The 18,082-nt window shown below is 32.8% G+C and overlaps 2 non-coding genes across 2 annotated transcripts; both read left to right on the top strand.

Moving 5' to 3' along the window:
• The first annotated feature begins 738 nt into the window (after window positions 1-738).
• On the top strand, window positions 739-812 carry Trnat-agu (transfer RNA threonine (anticodon AGU)). The gene has a single exon. It is a non-coding gene; the product is annotated as a tRNA-Thr (tRNA).
• Window positions 813-10,211: 9,399 nt separating this feature from the next.
• On the top strand, window positions 10,212-10,285 carry Trnat-agu (transfer RNA threonine (anticodon AGU)). Its single transcript has one exon. It is a non-coding gene; the product is annotated as a tRNA-Thr (tRNA).
• Window positions 10,286-18,082: the final 7,797 nt, after the last annotated feature.

Genomic DNA, 18,082 nt, shown 5'->3' with positions numbered 1-18,082 from the left:
TTATTCGCTTCGTTTTGTGAGTTGATAAGGCAAATCGGCTGTTACATGTCTTTTTGTTTTCAAACCATCTTTTCCAATTTTATTTACTAAATGATTTTTCCTTTTTTCTTCTTTTTCGGCTTTTCTCTTCGACTACGTTTCTAACGCCCCCTTTTCTTCTTCATAACAACAATTAATTAATTTATTTATTTATTAATCCATTTACTAAGTGACTCGTCATAGTATACACTGGCGTTGTTTTACAATTTGTCATTGTTCTGAGACAGACAACTTTCTTTTAGTAAGAGATTCGTTCATTTTTTTCCCCCAGAATTTAGGACTCTAATAATGCTGTCAGTAAGTTTTCACAGGCGGTTCACAAAAACATACTTTTATGTTTTCCGTTCTTTTTGGGGAGAGGTATTCAATTATAGAACTTGTGTAGCTTTTAAACAGGTGCTTCTGCAGTTTAATTAAACGTATTCCATAAATAACAAACCAATATTAACTGAGCAGAAGAACAGTTCAATATTTCACAAAAATTCTGTTTACATAGGGGGCGCTTCCATTTATCATAGAGTGAAGTGGGGGTCAGTGGGGTGACATTTGAGTGGACCGCCCCGGGTGACGTTTACTGTAGCTACGCCACTGATTTGTTCAGGTCTAATAAGATTGTTTAGTTAATACGATAGCTGACATTTTTATAAACGTTGAAATGTATTTATAAATTTCGCTGAAATTTTCAAGTCTCCAACAGTTGGCTCCATAGCTCAGTTGGTTAGAGCGCCAGTCTAGTAAACTGGAGGTCGAGAGTTCGAATCTCTCTGGAGCCTTTAATTTTAATTTTGATGTTGTGTTGGTGTTCATTTTTAATTTTCTTTGTTTTCTTCTGTTAACTTGTTTGCAATGTAGGTAAATGTGTAGTTTAGCGGCGTAAATTATTTGACAGAAAAAAATTATTTATTTATTTTATATAAAACTTATTATTAAACCCAAAAGCTAAAGCAAAACAAAAAAAAACATTTCATTTTTATTATTTTTTAATCATTTTTATTATTTTATTAATATTTATAATATTTCATTATCTTTATTCGATGTTGCCATATTGCTTTTAAAATATCGCTTTACTACGGTTTGACAGACTGGGCTTTTTAAGACCAAATTTTACCTTTTTTACGCTCTTTCAAGAACTATGCTTTTTTTTTTTTTTTGCAATGTAAAAGAGTAAAAAAAAAGGCCAAATTTGGCATTAAAAAGGCCAATATAACCTTAGATAGGCCAAATTTTAAAAGCAATACGGTGACCTTGAATGTCGTACATTTAGTCTAATAGAAATGATGGAAAAATAATAAAAATTAAACTTTTGTCTGATTTTATTTCAGCCTTTTGGTCTAATAATGTGTTTTATATAAAAATTAATAGTTTTTATAATTATTTGTCTGCCAAATAATTTACGCCGCTAAACTACACATAACCGCATGTAATTATTTTAAGACAGTTTTGTATAAGTAAAAGTATTTTTTAGGTAGATTAGATTTTATTTGTAGGGATTTGAACTAACTTGACTTTCAGATACGTATGAGATAACTTTTTATAATGTACACATCTTAGTTTAATTATGTGGGTTTGAGTGTAGTTGTTGAAGATTGTGCCTTCCTATCGCGTCAAGATCGCTATTATAACATGCAAAGGAATGGAATCAAGACAGTTCATTGGCTACCGAAAGTCTACGAGTAATTTCTAATTTCTAATAGTCATATCCCTACGCCTTATATATATATATATATATATATATATATATATATATATATATATATATATATATATATTTATTATTATTAATATTTATCATCATCATCATCATCATCATCATCATCATCATTATTATTATTATTATTATTATTATTATTATTATTATTATTATATGTGGCCACGGTTGTAAACACACTCCTCAGCATGGTCGGGTTGTGATTTGGCCATAAGCGCAGAGATACACAGTAATGCAACCCCAGAATCCCATTTCCTCTATCGGCCTCTTTTTTCGTCCGGACAGCATGAGGTGAGCACGTATTTTTGTGTCCCTCTGTAAATGAGAGGAGAGGGAGCCCCCTCCTCTCATCATTAGTTAGGTTAGTTAGTTTCATTTTGAAAATTATCTAATGTAAATGGTTTTTGTAATATATATTGTATACATTTTGTAGAATAGATAGTTTATTGTATTTCATAAATATTACGATTGTGTCATGTTGTGTGTTTTCTTGTGCCTGCAATAAATTTCCTTATTAAACAACGAAGCGGTCCGGAGGGCGAAGGAAGAAGATTCCAGCCAGAATGCCACCAGGATGAAGATGTCATCTTGAGAGAATGAAGAAGCCAGACACCCACACCCACCATCTCAGGTATGATTTTCTTCTTGATACACCGACCCTAATGACTGGCACATCTTCACATCTTCATGGGACCGTTTCTAAGACCTTTAGTGTAACACGTGAAGCCGGTCATCCACCCGTGACCGGCTAATCGTGTTATATATATACGAGGGGCATGCAATAAGTAATGCCCCTGACCCACTTGCAGTTGTCTGATCTAAATGAAATTTTGCATGTGCAATGATTTATATCTCTACGGGTTACGTGGCCAATTGCAGCTCTGAACTAATTGTGGTTTCTGTTTTACAGGTGTTTGAACTAAGTCAGGTGTGAAATAGAGCCTGTTGAATGTCGAATAGTGATCCGGTTTTTGTATTTGAAAGGATGCACACCACAGGAGACTTTTGATGAAATGAAAGAAACTTATGGTGATAATGCCCTATCATATAACCTTGTAAAACGCTGGCATCGTGAATTCAAACATGGCTGGAAGTCGCCCCCTTCTGTCATTGATGAGGCATCTGTCCGTCAAGTTGAGGCTGTCATTTTGGAAGATCGGCGCATTACTATTCGCCAAATAGCCCAAGATGTCAAGATTTGTACAGGGTCTGTGGAAACTATCATTCATGACCATTTGCATATGCATAAGGTGTCTGCCAGATGGATTCCCAGGTTGCTCACACCATTCCAGAAGCGAGAACGCATCAAGTGCGTTAGGATGAATTTGGAGATGTGCCAAGAAGATGAGTCAAAGTTTTTCAAAAGACTGATTACACAGGATGAAATCTGGGTCCATCACTATGATCCAGAGACAAAAGCCCAGTCAATGCAGTGGAAGCACTTGGACTTACCACCTCCAAAGAAGGCAAGTGTGCAGCCCTCCACTAGCAAGGTCATGCTCGGTCTTCTGGGACCAGGACAGAGTAGTGGTGACAGATTTTCTGGCAAAGGGTACCACAATTATAGGAGCCTATTATGCTTCACTTTTGAGGAAATTAAGGGAAGCTATCAAAATCAAGAGGCGGGGCAAGATCAGCAAAGGTACCCTCCTCCTGCAAGACAACGCTCCGGTCCACAACTCGCATGTCGCCAGATCAGAAGCACGGGCGTGTGGTTATGAAATCCTGCCCCATCTTCCCTTATCTCCTGACCTTGCACCCTCTGACTTTCACCTCTTCCCAGCCATGAAGTTGTTTTTGAAAGGAAAGCGTTTCCCAGATGATACAGACTTGATTTCTGAAGTCACGTCGTGGTTGGAGGACCAACCTGGGGTGTTCTACAAAAACGGTCTCCAGAGCTGCATCAAACGATGCGAGAAATACATAACTCTGGGTGGTTTCTATGTAGAGAAAGACTAATAACTGTGCCAAGTTTCGTTGCTCTACTGCTATAGGAAGTGGGCCAGGGGCATTACTTATTGCACGCCCTTCGTATTTATATTTATTAATTTATTTATAATAAAAGAATCTCAGTTTTGCCCCTCTGGACCAAAATACCGTAGATTTACAACTATTAGCCATTACCTTATTTAACTATAGAACGGCATTTTAGACACATTAATTCGTAAAATTAAAACATTATATTTAATCCTAGGAGCGATATCAATCATCACCATCGCCGTAACCTACAGATGAAGTAGTTCCCATTCCGCCCCTTATTCGCCATGTACTCCCACCGTTCCTTTCTTACACCACGTATTTTACTCACAGGGTACTTAAATTTAGACCACTTCCTATTTAACTGATCTATTCACAAAAATTGTAAAAAAAAAAAAAAAAAAAAAAAAAACAAGATACAACAGCAAAAACAAATTCTACATTTAATTATTTACTATACACTTACACAAAGTTTTTTTTTTTATTACAAATTATTTTGTTCACACTGGTTTTACAAACAGACAAAATACTTTAAACAAACGGCCGCTTAGTAAGGAGGCTTAATTCCCCCCAAATTGTAAACAAATGATTTATTATACCAGCAACCAGAAGTTCCATTTGCACTCCCAAATTTAGAGTTAGTCGTAGTTATAGCTCTTTTTATATAGATTTTCAAGAACGAAGTCCACAATGGTTAAGCGAGAAGCAGCCAGTTCATTGTTGCCAAGACAACAATTATTAACAGAAATGAAATAAAAACTTACACACAGTTTCAGCACGTTTCAATGCATTTGGGATCAGCTATTTGTTGATTTTTGTTATTGTTTACAATTTCTCGACTGTTAACTATTCTACACTTTACCAAATGACTGTGTTGTTCCTACTTATTTGCCCCCTCCCCAAAAGACCCAACATTCATGATTTTACTTATTTTTACTAATTTTTCCTACGTTTATTATTTCTGTTAATTGTCAGCATGAATCAACCTTTTTTTTTTTTTTTACTTTATTGCGTTTATTTGGGTTCAAACATTATTAACATACCAGTTGCCACTGGTGGTAACAAATACTTTTTCTACGATGCAAAGGTCGGTTCTTAACCACAAAATAGAGGCACTCTGGATTGAGGAAACATCTTTGAATTCTCCAGTCTTAAACGAATTCTCGTTCATTCACCAAAAACAGAAAAGAGAAAGTATAGTGTCAGAACACATCTTATAATTTAACGTTAATTTCATTTGGAAAACTAAAACTACATTTGTACACAATACAAATACGCAGAAAATAAAAGCATATTGTAATATTGGCGATTATTTAAATCATATATTTCCTTTGTTTTAAACATATTCAGAGTAGATACAATTGCGAATGGTGGCCATTAATAGTGCTGTCCAATCCCAATAAGTTAGAATGTTCTAGAATTGAGGAATCAGTTGAATACATTTCTATGATAACATGATCCCCCACGCTAAATTCTAAAATATTTTATTCGAAATATTCACACGTAATTGTCAAAAATAGCAGAATCTCCTTTTTGGGAGGAGGATGGCTACGGGTCCTCATCTGCTTATCGCTATAATTATAATTTATTTTTAAAATTGACAAACTTAATGTTTTCCCTCTAGATATATTCTCAAAAATTTTGCTATATTCCCCTACATACATTTGAATCATTTCTACCTAAAATCCCCGATCTCCGCTTGTGCATAGTTAAAAAATCTAGCAAGTAATTCACCTTTAAATTTAGTGCCTATGTTTTGCGGATTTATTTATTTGGCAAATATTACTTCATCCTATATTTATGGAAAATCTGACAGGCATTATTCAATTTTTACGTGCGTCATTATTGTGAATATGATTCTATTTAACTTGTATTACAACCACTGTTTTATTTTGATTTGTTTCTTGCAAAACAAAATATACCCTCTCGGAAAACATGCTGATAAAATGTGAAAGCTGTAATATACCCCCAGAAAATATATAGTGAGAAAACAGGGGACATTTTGTATATTGAATATACTATGTTCATATCTTTATCGGGTACGAACTTAAAATATGGTGTTTCTCTGGGTGCCCGGAAAAGTCGTCCGGGGAAAACTCGTCTCCGGAAAACTCGACCCCGGAAAACTCGTTCCGGGAAAACTCGTCTCCGGAAAACTCGACCCCGGAAAACTCGTCCTCTTTCGCTAGGTAGGAAAACTGGTCCCTTATTGAATAAATATCGATTGAAAACATATTTTATGATCGTTCTTGAAGGAGATATTGTTTTTTTAAAAATAGACTATAGCCCCCGCCTCCCCGCCATAATATTTAAAAAAAAATATTTTTACTTGTTTAATGTTTTGTTTTTTTTAAATAAAATCGATTTTCTAAGTGTCCGTTTTCTACCTAACTGGCTAAGTTCTTAGTGGTTTCACTTATTTTAAAGCGTTTATTATGTCCATACAAAGTTAATTACACATTTTTTTTGTTCTTATTTTAACGATGTTTTTTGGGGTCATACGAACAATAATAAAAAACAAAACAAAAAAATCAAAAAAACAGGGAGCGATTCGATTCTTCGTTACTTTTTTCTTTTGGGTTTTTAATTTTGATAGTTTTTTTGTTGTTGTTATGTTTTTGTTTTCTCTCAAACCAAATGCACTCATGCGTTATTTAAAATTATAATTTTATCAATTATCAACATTTATTGTCGTCCTGTCAAATTTTGCAAAAATTAACTAATAAATTAAAAGCGAAATATTTTTTTGGCGCGAGAGATGCCATGTGCTAACAATCTCTCGTTAACTCATTTTTAATTATTTTAATTTTACTTCAAAATTCTAAAATCAATCATTAAGAGAAAAAGTAATCACTAAATAAATTTATTAATCAATTTTATTGAAAACTCCGCTATCGTTTATTAAGAATCTTTTTACTTTCATTTTTTGTTGGTTGTTTTTCGGAGGGAGATATAGTTTTTACCCCCCCCCTCTCTCTCTCTCTCTCTCTAAATTATATTTTAAAAAATATTAAAATTTGTTATTTTCTTTTTAAAACCAAATCTCCCTCAGTAATTTCTTTAATTTTCTATTTTTTTGCGATTACCAAGACCCCTAAGATGTTATATACCGGACATTATTTCTCGTTCTCACGTAACACTCGACATGTTTTTTGTTTGTTTTCCGTGTTTTGTTTTTCTTTGCCGAATAAACGATTCCAAATAAATTAAACAACAAACAACATAGTCGGCGAGGTAGAAAAATCGATTCTACCCTTTTATAAACAACAGTAAATAAGTACATTCTTTTTATATTAATATAAAAAAAAATATGCGGTCTCGTTTATGAACATAATAAACGCTTTAAAATAAGTGAAACCACTAAGAACTTAGCCAGTTAGGTAGAAAACGGACACTTAGAAAATCGATTTTATTTTAAAAAAAAAACATTAAACAAGTAAAAATATTTTTTTAAAATAATATGGGGGGCTATAGTCTATTTTAAAAAACAATATCTCCTTCAAGAACGATCATAAAATGTGTTTTCAATTGATATTTATTCAATAAGGGACCAGTTTTCCTACCTAGCGAAAGAGGACGAGTTTTCCGGGGTCGAGTTTTCCGGAGACGAGTTTTCCCGAGACGAGTTTTCCCGGGACGAGTTTTCCTAAATTCGTTTCTCTGGTTGGGAGATTTCTATTTGTGTGTGTGTGTCAGCGGTTTTGGAAAATTTCAGACGACAAAAGTTAAAAATCTAGCGATTTCGGGGAGATTTCTTTTCCCTAATCTAGCGTTTTTTTTTTAATATCTCATTTGGCAACACTGGTTGGGAACAGGTTGCTCAGTATTCTTACCATTAAATTAAAATATTGAATAGAATTTCTTTTATAAAAATCCATTTGTGCATTTTTACTATGGACAAGAAAAGGAGGACGTGATAAAAAAAAACAAGTATATAACAAATTAATGTTACCAAAAGGAAATGTAGGATACTCTTCTACCTACATGGATAAGTTCTTCGTATTTTTACTTATTTTAAAGTGTTTATTAAGTTTGAAATGCAAGTAGTGACAAGCGCTTAACTTAAAACGACAAGATGGCCGACATGATGTTGAAAGCCTCGGAAATTGCTCAACAATCGAAAATATAACAAAATACTGGTTGTAAACGACTGAATAAATATCACAGCGGCATTTATTGATTGGATTTCTATCATTATTTATATTTATTTTGCAAATTTCCAGAGATCCTTGAGACCCTAAAGGTGCCCCCCAACCCGTGAAGAAAATTCACAGAGATGAAAACCCCTTGAAAACATAAAATTCTCATACTTAGAACACGTATCTTTAAATGGATTTCTCGATTCAATATGTGCTTGCATAAGCAATGCCCCTTTTTATGCTATCAGGGCTGTTAGTAGCCTCTAAGTATTCTATCCTTCTTGACTGAGACAAATCAAGAATTTATAAGAATAGCGATTATTCATACCACCGTATTGATTAAAAGGTTCTTATAAAGTTCATCACAGAAAATGAACCGCATCAGGAATTGTTTTTTACAAGTTTCCAACTGGGAATTAATTCGAACTCCCTATAATAGGGAGTTTCCGATAATTCTTTCTGCAGAAATAAGACGGAAAAAGTTCCCTTAAATTAGAGACGAATGCAACACGTCCTTTCACGACGAAACACCATTTGAAACTGAAAATACGCCTTTTGCGCACGCGCGTCACGCGGACATTAAAAAAAAAAAAAAAAGGAACAAACGTTCAAAGGCAACTTGCGTTCTAAACTTTGTAGAGGACTAGGATATATATATCCTAATCCCGTTACAAAAGAAAATAATGAAACGAATGGAATGAAGGAAACAAAAACTCAATTGCTGGATAAAATAAGCGTGTCGTTTATTTACTGTTGAAAAATTAATGTTTTAGGTATAACACGTGTTCATGTCCGCGTTCAGGTGTAACCATCGTTTGTTGTGGAACTTGTGGTGTAGAAAGAGAAGGAAATGTGTGTTCATCTCACGTTCGGGTCACTATCGTTTGTTCGCATGTGGGAAGAGAAGTGAGTAATGTAGTGGAAATGGGAATGATAGTCCAACATGTAGACAAAGACAAAGATAGAGGGTCGACATCAGTAAAGCTGTGCGCCATGTTAGCAGTCAGCTACGCGGAAGTGTTCTCCGACACAAGTTGTAGATAGAGAGAGAGAGAAAGTCAATCTAGGTTATGGAGATAGAAAGTGTATAAGGTGTACGTACTGTTTGTTAGCTTTTTGCCCTACATGGTAGCAAGTGGCGTGAGGTGCACGCCTGCCGAAACGGCGGCGGCTGATCCGTAGACCACTCACCTCGGAAGCTGGTCCGAAAAGAAAGAAGCTGCTTATTGCTCTTGCTTTTATAGTTGTTTCCGGTGGTCTTTTGCGCATGTGTGGATTTCCTTTGAAAGGGGAAGTGACGTTGCCCATGTGTGCGTACGTGTGCGCGTATATATGAAGTACATGTGTGTACGTTAGCGTGTGTGTGTATACACGTGAATGTGAGTGTATATACGCGAACGTGAATATATGTACGTGTGTGGACGTGCGCGCGTATGTTTGTGTGCGCATATGTATATGACAAGTAATACAGCTTGAGATGTCAACGCGTGTTTTTGTGTGAGACTAGAAAAGGCGCTGCAATTCGGAATCTTAACTTATTTTTAAAAGGGAAGTAATTAAGAATTGTAAGGAGAAAATTATTTTTTCAACTACTTCATTTAATGTAACAAAACTTAAAAAGATTAATAACATTAATTTGGATCTCGTCCTCCTTTTCTTGTCTTTATTAAAATCAAAATGTAACATGCGACGATATTGTAGTTTTTTTTTTAATAAAATATTCGAACACTTATAAGGAAATGTTTTTTTTTGGGGGGGGGCCTCTACTTTAGTAAAATTGAATTACCTTTCTTCGGACAATGAGATGAGATTTCGAATTGCCAAGCGCTCTAAAATAAATTAAAACCCCAAAAACGTATCCATGTAGCGAAAAGAGTAACTTATCTTGCCTTTGGTTATATATAGTTGTTTCTTGACTACTTCTTAGTAATAAATATCCATAAATTTTTATTTATTTAAAGAAAAAAGAAAAGAAGCATAATCAACTACGAACTCATATAAACTCATTATTGTGATAAAAGACAGCAAAATACATTCGTTCAGATATTAAGTTATACGGAGGTTGTTCAAGTTGTACGATGGCTGAAATATTTGTAAACATTAAAATATTAATTGTCTGTATTTTTGAGATGAGTTGTTTTCATTGATTGAGATTGTCGGACTGACTTCCTCATCTTGGTTGTTATTGTCACAACGTTTCGGCCGTTCACCTGACGAAGGCCGGAGGGCAAAACGGCCGAAACGTTGTGACAATAAAAACCAAGATGAGGAAGTCAGTCCGACAATCTCAATCAATGAACATTAAAATATGTTTAAAGTTCGTTGAAATTTTTACGTCCTCAACATGTGGCTCCATAGCTCAGTTGGTTAGAGCGCCAGTCTAGTAAACTGGAGGTCGAGAGTTCGAATCTCTCTGGAGCCTTGCTTTAATTTTAATGTTGTTAGTGTTGAAACGGATTTCATCATCAAATTATTTTCATAATGGATTTGATTTTTGTATGAGTTTTACTTTTAGTTAATGATTTCTGCTTAGTCGGCCTTTGAACACGTCGGAATGCGTTTAACGAATGTATACATCTTGGTTTCATTGTTAAGCAGGAATGAGGTGTTTGTTTTTTACAACTTATCAAGGCCCAAAGGCCACTCGATGATAAGGGTTCATGAGTGTCAGGTGGCCAGTGAGACAATACTGGGATGATCATTCATGGGGGAAATTAGTGGGATTGAATTATTTTATTTTTACTCTTTTCACCTTAAACAAAGGTATATTGTTAATTAGACATAAGGGGACCATGCTAAGGGAAGATGAATAAGATGTTTGTTTATATTACATTTTAACTGCTGCAATGCAGTGCTGCATATCAGTACAGTCAGGAAAACACGTAGCAGGGAGGGAATTCCAAAGTCTAGCTGTTCGAAGGAAGAAACTGATAGTTGGTCACGGTTGGCCAGCTAATCACACCTATGTTTGTAAGCAAAACAAAAACACCCTTTTAGCTGAAACCCGGTACTTCCGGAAATTCGCTGTGTGTGATTACGCGTGCTAAAAATAGCGGTAAAATCCATTGAAAGCGGTCGGTGGTTCTATAAGAAAATAAAGCTGTGTACGCATTATAAATGTTTCTTTTCTGTGTCTTACGTTATACATTAGTACATTAGGGGTCATTTCGAGTTAAAAGTTTATTTACTGCACCCATCTGGGCTAGAGAAAATCATGATTTAAATGTGTATGTCTCGTCTAAATAACTAACGATAATTCTCTGATATAGCAAACCAGACGGGTGATCAAAAAGTCAGATCGAGCGTACCGGAAACCGAAATGAGATCAAATTGATAATTCACCTTTTTTTTTTTTTTTTTTGGCTTGAACTTTGCGCTTTTCAGATTAATTTGTCATGTTTTTTATTTTCTTGGTGGATAATTTTTTTTTGGCCGTGTTTTTTTTTCCGTTTTTTCAGTCTCATTTCGTTTTCCGGTACGCGGTACGCTCGATCTGACTTTTTGATCACCCGTCTGGTCGGCCATATTAGATATTTATCGTTAGTTATTTAGACGAGACATACACATTTAAATCATGATTTTCTCTAGTCCAGATGAGTGCAGTAAATAAACTTTTAACTCGAAATGACCCCTAATGTATTAATGTATAACGTAAGACACAGAAAAGAAACATTTATAATGCGTACAGTACAGTACACAGCTTTATTTTCTCACTAGCATGGGTGCCCGGCGTTGCCCGGGTGTTTGGAGGTGTATGCTGAGCAAAAAAAAGGGGGTAATTTTTTAAACTTTGACCCCTATTATGACCCCTGAAAATTTATTGTTTTGGCCTTAAATCAAGTTATTAAGTTAGATCCATGTCCACGGAAGCTATATCTAAAATTTCAAGTGTGTAGACCCAAAATTGTCGGAGAAGTTTGGTAGAGTTCTCAAAGCTCAAATCGTTGAACTTTGACCCCTTAATCGCCAAATTTCTGGCTAAAAACCGATCACATAGATTTTTCCAAATCTCAGTACCCTGTATATCAAATTTCGAGTCTGTAGACTAAAAATTGACAGAGTTATTTCGTAGGGAAATGTACACAGACACACACACACACACACTTTCACTTTTATAGATATATAGATTTAAAATTTGAGTCTGACAGAATGACAAAATTATATTGCAAACCGATATATTAAACAAACGAACTTCAAAGAGACAAATGAACACATAAGTAAAAAGAATTTGTATTAGAAAACATTTATTATTCCACGTCTTTTTTTTACAGACCTGACGACTGAGGTTCGCTCTTAATAAAAATTGTTTTTTATAGTCTTAATTTTGACTTCCCTTTTCATAAAAAACTAAAAAAAAATCAAGAAAGAAAAGAAATTTAATTTTATTTTTTCATTAATTTTTTTCTGTGCAAAGCAATTCTTTCAAACTTACTCTGTTTCCAAAATGTTTTTATTTTATTCCCCTCCCCCTTCATTCATTTTCCTCCGCATCCTGGCAAGTATTAAAATAAACCATTTATAATATTTATTTATGGATTTATTTACTTATCATTTCTTTTGTATCGGTAAATGAATTCCATTAAAAAAAAAAAAAACTGTAAAAGTCACGTTAAAGGTGATTAAGTTGCCAAAAAACAAATATATAACAAGTAAATGTTATCAAAGGCAAGATAAATTACTTTTCTACCAAACTGGATATATTTTTCGTGTTTTTATTCAATTTAACATGTTTATTCAGCTCGAAAAGCATACAGTGTTTACCGATGTATTGGAAAATTCAAGATGGCGGCCGATTCTCTCTTTAACACGGTAAGTTTGGAAAAAGGTGTAATAAATAAAAAACCGGTTAAAATACTGTTAAAAACTCGCTCAATATATGTTACCGTGACATAGGTTGACATATATTCGGCGGGTTTTTAATAGTATTTTGTATAGTTTTTTATTTATAACACCTTTTCCCAAACTTACGGTGTTAAAGAATGTGTGAGACGCCATCTTGAATTTTCCAACACATCGGTAAACACTGTATGCTTTTCGAGCTGAATAAACATGTTAAATTGAATAAAAACACGAAAAATATATCCAGTTTTTATCGGTTTTTTACCTTCTCTGCAGAAGTACAAAAAAAAACAAAAAAAAAACGGAAGGTACTTTTACAGAATGTTAAACTAACCCTAACCGATGTTTTATGTTTAGTTTAGGAAAAGTCAGAAGAAACAAAAGTCATTATTGCATGAAATATACGTATTTAGTTGAAATATTGTTTATGTCAATTCTTTCGAAGAAATTTAGGAAGAATTCCTGTAAACCAGGAAATCGGTAAAATGTCATCATGGATGAATACTTGTCTATTATAATGTCTACCCTTGACAAAAAATTAGCCATAACAAAAGAGATTTATTGTTCAGATTGTTTTTGAGATTGATTTCTAAAAAGATATTTTATAAATAAAATTGACTTTAAAATTAAAGACTTAAATTACAATAATTGAATTTAAACATTCTTATTTCAATATTTGGCACATAACACCTGCAAAAATGATCACAATGTCAGGATTTCATTTTATTTCAGAATCGATGGCAAATTGTGTAGATTGATATCTCATTATATTAAATACTAATATTTAACATTAGTTTATCATTTAAGCCGATAAAAAGCCTTTTTTTTTTTTTTTTTCGAGTCATAAAAGGATTTGGAGTTTCCTAATCAACCTTTCGGGTGCAGTTGCACGCTCTCAAAATAACTAAAGTGTTCATTAAAACTAAACAGGTTTAGTTTTAATAAAAAAAAAAAAAAAAAATCGCTTTGGTAATTAGATATGTCGTATGGTTATCCCTAATCGCTGAATAAAACCGCTAACGAGTTGAATGATTACGACATAAAATTAAACTCGGGTTCCTGAAACGGAAACTTCGTTTGTTTTTGTTTTTTTCTTATCAATATATTTACATTGTTATTTTGTTTTCATTTTCAATCATTCGAACAGTTTTCTTTTTCAAGTAATCCAAGTTACAAAATTCCCACTGTTTACTATGCTAAAACCACAATGACTAATGTATACCTATTAACCATTATCCTTGAGTGGCCTCTGGGCCTTGATAAGTGGTGACACCCATGTAAAAAAAAAAAAAAAAAAAAATCACTCGAACAGTTTTCTTTTTATAATGTATAGTTTTAAAAGTTTAAAAACTATATAGTTTTTACTTCAGGAAAATTAATGGGTCAGTTTTTACGATGTGCCCTGTTAAAATACTGTTAAAAACTCACTCAATATATTTTACCGTGACATAGATTGACATATATTCGGCGGGTTTTTAATAGTATTTTGTATAGTTTTTTATTTATAACACCTTTTCCCAAACTTACGGTGTTAAAGAGGGTGTGAGACGCCATCTTGAATTTTCCAACACATCGGTAAACACTGTATGTTTTTCGAGCTGAATAAATATATTACATTCAATAAAAACACAAAAAATATATCCAGTAAGGTAGAAAAGTAACTTATCTTGCCTTTGATAACATTTATTTATATATTTGTTTTTGACTATTTTTTCGAATCTATGTGTACAGTAATACAAACCCACGATATGAATACTCACGTTGTTATATATATATATATATATATATATATATATATATATATATATATAAATGAGATTATAGCAGTTAAAAAACATTTTTAAAACACACACACACACCTTTTTCAAAGTGATCAGAAATCGTATAAAAGTAAAAAGGGTAAATTTTTACTTACTTTCCAACTTAATCACCTTTAACGTGACTTTTACAGTTTTTTTTTTTTAATGGAATTCATTTACCGATACAAAAGAAATGATAAGTAAATAAATCCATAAATAAATATTATAAATGGTTTATTTTAATACTTGCCAGGATGCGGAGGAAAATGAATGAAGGGGGAGGGGAATAAAATAAAAACATTTTGGAAACAGAGTAAGTTTGAAAGAATTGCTTTGCACAGAAAAAAATTAATGAAAAAATAAAATTAAATTTCTTTTCTTTCTTGATTTTTTTTTAGTTTTTTATGAAAAGGGAAGTCAAAATTAAGACTATAAAAAACAATTTTTATTAAGAGCGAACCTCAGTCGTCAGGTCTGTAAAAAAAAGACGTGGAATAATAAATGTTTTCTAATACAAATTCTTTTTACTTATGTGTTCATTTGTCTCTTTGAAGTTCGTTTGTTTAATATATCGGTTTGCAATATAATTTTGTCATTCTGTCAGACTCAAATTTTAAATCTATATATCTATAAAAGTGAAAGTGTGTGTGTGTGTGTGTGTGTGTGTGTGTCTGTGTACATTTCCCTACGAAATAACTCTGTCAATTTTTAGTCTACAGACTCGAAATTTGATATACAGGGTACTGAGATTTGGAAAAATCTATGTGATCGGTTTTTAGCCAGAAATTTGGCGATTAAGGGGTCAAAGTTCAACGATTTGAGCTTTGAGAACTCTACCAAACTTCTCCGACAATTTTGGGTCTACACACTTGAAATTTTAGATATAGCTTCCGTGGACATGGATCTAACTTAATAACTTGATTTAAGGCCAAAACAATAAATTTTCAGGGGTCATAATAGGGGTCAAAGTTTAAAAAATTACCCCCTTTTTTTTGCTCAGCATACACCTCCAAACACCCGGGCAACGCCGGGCACCCATGCTAGTATATATATATATATATATATATATATATATATATATATATATATATATATATATATATATATATATATAACAACGTGAGTATTCATATCGTGGGTTTGTATTACTGTACACATAGATTCGAAAAAATAGTCAAAAACAAATATATAAATAAATGTTATCAAAGGCAAGATAAGTTACTTTTCTACCTAACTGGATATATTTTTTGTGTTTTTATTGAATGTAATATATTTATTCAGCTCGAAAAACATACAGTGTTTACCGATGTGTTGGAAAATTCAAGATGGCGTCTCACACCCTCTTTAACACCGTAAGTTTGGGAAAAGGTGTTATAAATAAAAAACTATACAAAATACTATTAAAAACCCGCCGAATATATGTCAACCTATGTCACGGTAAAATATATTGAGTGAGTTTTTAACAGTATTTTAACAGGGCACATCGTAAAAACTGACCCATTAATTTTCCTGAAGTAAAAACTATATAGTTTTTAAACTTTTAAAACTATACATTATAAAAAGAAAACTGTTCGAGTGATTTTTTTTTTTTTTTTTTTTACATGGGTGTCACCACTTATCAAGGCCCAGAGGCCACTCAAGGATAATGGTTAATAGGTATACATTAGTCATTGTGGTTTTAGCATAGTAAACAGTGGGAATTTTGTAACTTGGATTACTTGAAAAAGAAAACTGTTCGAATGATTGAAAATGAAAACAAAATAACAATGTAAATATATTGATAAGAAAAAAACAAAAACAAACGAAGTTTCCGTTTCAGGAACCCGAGTTTAATTTTATGTCGTAATCATTCAACTCGTTAGCGGTTTTATTCAGCGATTAGGGATAACCATACGACATATCTAATTACCAAAGCGATTTTTTTTTTTTTTTTTTTTTTTTTTATTAAAACTAAACCTGTTTAGTTTTAATGAACACTTTAGTTATTTTGAGAGCGTGCAACTGCACCCGAAAGGTTGATTAGGAAACTCCAAATCCTTTTATGACTCGAAAAAAAAAAAAAAAAAAGGCTTTTTATCGGCTTAAATGATAAACTAATGTTAAATATTAGTATTTAATATAATGAGATATCAATCTACACAATTTGCCATCGATTCTGAAATAAAATGAAATCCTGACATTGTGATCATTTTTGCAGGTGTTATGTGCCAAATATTGAAATAAGAATGTTTAAATTCAATTATTGTAATTTAAGTCTTTAATTTTAAAGTCAATTTTATTTATAAAATATCTTTTTAGAAATCAATCTCAAAAACAATCTGAACAATAAATCTCTTTTGTTATGGCTAATTTTTTGTCAAGGGTAGACATTATAATAGACAAGTATTCATCCATGATAACATTTTACCGATTTCCTGGTTTACAGGAATTCTTCCTAAATTTCTTCGAAAGAATTGACATAAACAATATTTCAACTAAATACGTATATTTCATGCAATAATGACTTTTGTTTCTTCTGACTTTTCCTAAACTAAACATAAAACATCGGTTAGGGTTAGTTTAACATTCTGTAAAAGTACCTTCCGTTTTTTTTTTGTTTTTTTTTGTACTTCTGCAGAGAAGGTAAAAAACCGATAAAAACTGGATATATTTTTCGTGTTTTTATTCAATTTAACATGTTTATTCAGCTCGAAAAGCATACAGTGTTTACCGATGTGTTGGAAAATTCAAGATGGCGTCTCACACATTCTTTAACACCGTAAGTTTGGGAAAAGGTGTTATAAATAAAAAACTATACAAAATACTATTAAAAACCCGCCGAATATATGTCAACCTATGTCACGGTAACATATATTGAGCGAGTTTTTAACAGTATTTTAACCGGTTTTTTATTTATTACACCTTTTTCCAAACTTACCGTGTTAAAGAGAGAATCGGCCGCCATCTTGAATTTTCCAATACATCGGTAAACACTGTATGCTTTTCGAGCTGAATAAACATGTTAAATTGAATAAAAACACGAAAAATATATCCAGTTTGGTAGAAAAGTAATTTATCTTGCCTTTGATAACATTTATTTGTTATATATTTGTTTTTTGGCAACTTATTCGAATCTATGTGTACAGTAATACAAACCCGAAATGAATTTAAGACCACGAGTGAAATGAGAAAATGAAGAAAATCACATTTACTGTGTGTGTTTACTGTTTATGTAAGTCAGCGGGTTTGGTTGCCATAACAACGTGACGGTAGTGAACGTGTGTGTGTGTGCGCGTGTGCTTGCTAGTACTACTACTAAGTTTGTAGGAGCGTTTGATTTCGTGTAGTTTAGTTTCGTATAATAGTTTCGTATTTTTTTAATTTGTAAATAACAAGTTATTAAAAAATTAAACCCTTCCAAGATGGACAATAAATAAAGCCATAATATTTTATGGTAAAGGTAAGAGCGTAGAAACCATTGTTTTTTAGGAGATGTGATTATTGGATTAACCAATCAGAAATCGTCTGTGGCACACACATCTCTGTTTTTATAGATATAAGAAGAAGAAGATAGATAGATAGATAGATAGATAGATATAGAT

The sequence above is a fragment of the Euprymna scolopes genome, chromosome 15 (genome assembly GCF_053919585.1).
Source record: "Euprymna scolopes isolate OS-2025 chromosome 15, ASM5391958v1, whole genome shotgun sequence".
Lineage (NCBI taxonomy): Eukaryota > Metazoa > Mollusca > Cephalopoda > Sepiida > Sepiolidae > Euprymna > Euprymna scolopes.
The sequence above is the reverse complement of the archived record's forward strand: the minus strand, read 5'-3'. Positions and strand labels throughout refer to the sequence as shown.